The sequence below is a fragment of the Oryzias melastigma genome, linkage group LG14 (genome assembly GCF_002922805.2).
Source record: "Oryzias melastigma strain HK-1 linkage group LG14, ASM292280v2, whole genome shotgun sequence".
NCBI classification, from domain to species: domain Eukaryota; kingdom Metazoa; phylum Chordata; class Actinopteri; order Beloniformes; family Adrianichthyidae; genus Oryzias; species Oryzias melastigma.
The window spans coordinates 9,937,412-9,942,952 of NC_050525.1; positions in this window are offsets into that span (position 1 = coordinate 9,937,412).

Below are 5,541 nucleotides of genomic sequence, written 5' to 3' on the forward strand. Positions count from 1 at the left end.
TGAGTGAGTGAGTTAGGTTTGATTTAAAAAAAAAAGAAATTACATTGTATAATAATTAACACAACAATGATACAAATTGTTTATCCATAAAAACAAGTTCTTAAAATCCACACCAAAATTTTGTTTATTTCGTAGAAAACTGTTTTTTTTTCTCATGTGTTAAACATGTTTAGACCAAAATTGCTATAAAACTTCACAATGAAGCAGAAAGTATTGGACTTTAAGAAAATCTCTAGCTCCTTTTTATTTTAAAATTATTGTTTTCTTTTTTTTTAATCTTTGTTCTTATTTATACTCTTTTTATTGTATTATCATTTTCTCTCTCAGCTTGCCTCCTCGTGCGTCTGATGTTTGAACTTGTCTGTATTTGTTTTTTCCTTGAAATTGTGAAAGAGAAAATTATATACAAATAAAAAAAAAACTTAGGTAGATGCCACTTTAGCTAAATAAAAGCTAGAATGTTGCTGTAATTTTAGCTTAACTCTAAATTAGCGAGGAATTAGCTAAAAAAAACCATCAGTTTGATTGCAGTATTCAATAAATTTAAGTGTAGACTTTAATAAGCTCCAACTTCTGCCTATCAATTTCAAAACATGCAATATTTCAAAGTTTTGTCAAATGGAGGCAATTTTTCCCTTAAATGAAAAGGATTGATTGACTGGTTGAGTGAAAATCATTATCAGTTTCTTGTTTTCATAATAGTTTTGAAGTAAACAAATACAATTAATTTGCATATTGTTCATTTAGATTTCAAATTTAGGGTGAAGTATCGACATCAGCGGAGCAGCTGAGGGTCACACGTTCCTGGTCCCTGGCTTGCAGCTAAACATTTACTCAGCTTTGACCCCAAAAGGATATGTTGTTCCTCTGAAGGACCTTCACAGCCAGTTTAAGTGGCAATGAAAGTCCTGCCATGCAGCAAAAACCAGTCCTCACTGTAATGTTAATAGACAGAGATAATGAAGCTGTCCTGTAGGAGTGGACAAGGGCTAATGTACCCATATGATGCTTAATTCAAAGATCAGACACCCTGGGAGGGATAAACCTTCCTGGAAATAAAAGCACTCTCTGCTCCTATATGACTGTTAATCTACACTCATTAGTCATATTTTCCTCAGTCAAAGCCGCGACTAAACGCTATGACTCACACTTCAGTCGATGTATGGCTTCCTTCTCCAAAGATTTCAGTGGAGTTCATGATTGTCTACTTGCTGCCCACACATCGCCTTGGTGAAATCTGGCGTTACGTGACACGGTGGTTGCACAAAAGCAGCTCATCGAATGTTACAGAAAATTGCAGGTATGAAGTATAAAGTAATTTGATTACCCCCCCCCCCCAAAAGGGAAGAAAAAAAATTCAACAGGTACTAGGTACTACATCTTATTCATTTTCAATGGAATAGCAAGATTTTCTGGTCCTAAGATCTTTAATTGTCATTCTTAGCTGCTGCATTTTAATGTTTTAGTTGAAAATGGAGCTTTAACAAAAAAAAGGAAAAAAAAGTGATATCAAAATATTCATAGAACACAGAAATACACACTATGAAGGAATGTTAAAGGCTCGTGTGGTCATTTGCACATTCATGTATGTTTTCAGACTCCAGAGATCCCTATGTTCTTGCATGTGGTTCTGTTGTACTGTTCTTTCTTTTCTTAATGCAAAATAAGGTGCATTAAGAAAACATGGTCAGAAAAGTCAGACTTCTTTAAACTCAATTACAAACAGTTGAAGAACAGGCTCCTGACTACAATACCCATAATGCTTCAAAGGAGATCAACTTTGCAGTTTACCAAAACTAAAACATTTTGACACATTTTTATTTCTGTTAACCACAGAAAACCAATTTGAGGTCAATAAGCACAACTAGATTGAATTTCTAAACAGAATATAAGACAGACTATTATTGAAAAAAAATTCAAAGATTTAAGTTATTGTCCAAAATGTATATACTAAGGGTCCCTTCAACATAGTTCTAATTGAATTTTAGTTAGATTTCTGAATTTCTGGCTGAGATGCACGACAAATAGTAAAATTGACTATTTATTTTTAAATTAATGCTCACCCCTATATTTCAACATTGAGATGATTCTATGTGGTGCAGGATGTCTTATTTTGAAAGGAAGTCCTGTGAACGTCTGTTAAATTCTGTCATATTTTGAAAAAAGTCAATTTTCTCTTAAAAATTCTGTTTTATTTGTTTTTTTCATTTATAATGATCCTAATAGTAACAAATACATAAATGGAAATTAATAAATGGCATATTTACATGCAGCATTTCTTTTCTGATCAGGTTTTAATATAATTACTTGTGTCTTTGTAAACACAGCTTCTGTGACTTATCGTTGCTCCGTTACTCTGTTTACATCCTCTAATGACCGGCTATGGTAGACGTTTTGGTCCAGTTGTTCCACTCCGAGTATGGAGCCTATTCAGACTGAAGAAACTCAGTCGGATTGGAAAAAAAAAATGAAGACCTCCTCAAATGATGGGTCCAAAAACAGCTCCTGGTCCCTAACTAGCAAACCGAATGTATCCAGTATGAATACACTCTCAGTGACAATCAGTGTAGGCTGAAGCAGAGAGATGCATCATGGGCATACGGATAGTAGGGAAAAAAAAAATCTGTTGCTCAAACCACATCTCAAATAAATCCTTTGAAAGCCCCATCATTAGCAGAGCACGTGTCACATGTTTTATCCTGCAGAGATGCCGCATTAAAAGTATCCTAGTGAACCACTCATGACTTGAGATAAATCCCACTGTTTTTCACGCATAAAAGAAAAGTTCTTTTTCTCAGCACGGCAGCTCTAAAGTTCACTCTGATGACTTTGTCATTGGGGTGTCCCAAGGGTGAAAGGTCTTCTTTAACTCGTTTCGCCATAGAATGTTGACGGGTTTAAAAGAGGATTGCTGCACATGGAGAAATCTTTCATCACCAACACACAGAGCTCGTGTCAAATAATTTGGTAGCAAAGCATCTAGCCAGTATTGACTAAGCTAACCCTTCACACTCCAGTTCAGATGAGTTACAATTTCTGTATTAAATCCTTTTTTGAACTAGTACTTGACCTAAAACTTATGGAAATAGCAGCAGAAGAGGTCTAAAAGAGTTGCAACCCCCCAAAAAAGGTCACACTGTCCACCCCACAGTTCTATTCGCTGCTTAAAAAAAACTACTTGCATGAGCAGATTCACTGACTCTTATCAGCTCTGATGTCCTGCCTTAACTTGCTGCTAACTTTAGCTCTCCTCACCTCCCAGGGTGTGAGGGAAAGTCAATTTTATCAATTGCGTCTAACCTTACAGCTTGACGGGGGGGTTCAGTCAAAAACCCTCATTTCTTATTTATCTATTTTTTTTCTCAAAAAAGATTGCTAAGCGAGTGAATGACCAAAAAGAATCTAAGCGGGTGAATTCACCATATGCTAAGGAATGCATATATTTACATTTTTGGCTCTTGTATTTAAAAAAAAAAAGGAAAATAAATATCTACTACTAGAAATTGCATGCACCTACTCTGATTTTATCTAGTGCATTTTTTGTGTTATCATAAAAAAGAGAACTTTTTAGAAAAAGGATAGAGAAGGGATTTTATTTTCACCAGCAGTTAAACAGCCTTGATTCTTTGTGCTCTGCTTTTATTTTTTTCCTGTTTCTTTGCTATTGAATAAAATAAATATATAAATACTCACGACATGACCTGTTCAAAAAGTGAACAGCGAAAGTATGTGCTTGATCATTTTTAGCTTGACAACTTTACCCTCCAATCTAAGATGAGTTATAAGATAATTCTGCATCTAGATTGTTATAAACTTCTTTTAAACATATTTATTACTTACTCTGTCAGAGAGTAGAGTTCTAAGAAAATATCCATTCTGTGAAATATTGCGATACTTTTTGGTGATACTTGTATTGATGAAAAAAATGCTTCCAAGATGATATTTAAATATTTATGCATGAGCAAAAATGTAGTTCAGTATCTTAATTTTGTTTTCCACTTAAACCTCCAACCACTAGTTGGCAGCATAGCACAACGAGGCTCTTGGATCAGCTCTACACCTCACCAAAACAACAAGATCTCACGAGAACCTGTTACAGATGCAGATACAAACCCTATGTGAACTGTTATGTTATTACATAACAAAATCCAACATGGACAACTTAGTTTAAACTAAGATTTGTACCAAAAATCTGTCAACTTGGTACTGGTAACATATTAGAGTGAAGATTTAGGGGCTCCGCAGAGATTCAGTATCAACATGGAAGACAAAACAGTGACCGTTCTGCTTAACTTCACAGGAAAAGATTCAGATTCAGTGACCTGATGGATCAAAGTTATATGTACAGAGCTCTGAAAAAAGACCGTTGTTGTGGCGATGAGCGGTGAAATCCGCACATACTTTCGCCTGTGTGAAAACTCAGAAGAAGCGCTGCACTCCATGGTGTCTGGAAGAATGAAAAAGGCATCTTAGCCAGATTCAAATGCTCCTTCATCCTGTCACTCTGCTTCATCATACTTAAATGGTTCAGGGAAGCATCTGTTCAAGCAGTTTTCAAAGTACTGGTTCGGCTACATTTATCAGTGTTAGAAACAAAGCACTTTATTTTCTCCATAAGAAAGAGTACTGGTTAAAAAACATTGAATCTTTTTGGGTTTTTTGTCCTATGCTGAAAAAAAATGTTACTTGTGAAAATCAGACAAAGTTGCGAATTGAAAAAAGTATTTCCTAAATTACTTAAAGTAAAGCGCCATGAATTTGCTTGGTTAAAAGCAACTAGTGTGAGATACAGCTCCAGTGCTTAATATTCTGAATGATGATCAAGCAATCATTACAGTCCAATGTGTGGAAACAGAATAAACAAAATAAAGTTTAGTGGCTTTAGCTTTAATATCTTTTGAGTTATTGAACATTTTCAACCAAATGTGGATCCTGTCCTCATTTAAAGTTCTTAAAAATTAATGATGACTTTGCTTTAGCATGAATTTGACATTAATTCTTGTTTACTTGTTTCTTAGTACACATATGCATTTATTATCTCGCAAGAAATACAAGGAATCTAGAAAACTTCACCTGCACTGTCCAGCACCAGGTATTTATCTCTGAGTCCCACTGGATAATTATTTTGGATAAAGACGTCATGGATTGATTTTAGGGTCGGTGAATTCGATCCAACTGGATTGTTCAAAAGGAACAAATATCGACTATGAATCAAATCAGCAACCACTACTTATGATATGAATCAAATTGTTGTTAAATTAAATCGTTACTTCCCAAAGTAAGTTGCTTACAGAAAAAGGATATACATAAAATAAAGTTACACCCACACCCATATCCACATCCCAATTCAGAGTTTTTGTGCTTAGGTCTAAGGCTGAAAAGTCCAATAAAAATCTTGAAGTGGTAAAGCTAACTTCCAGAGGTTTTAAGAAAAAGATCACAAAAAATAAAATAAAACCCACAATAACACAAAAAGGCCGTTTCTAGGAAACATGAAATGGATTTACAATTTAAAGCTGTTTGTGTGCACCCGAGGTCCAC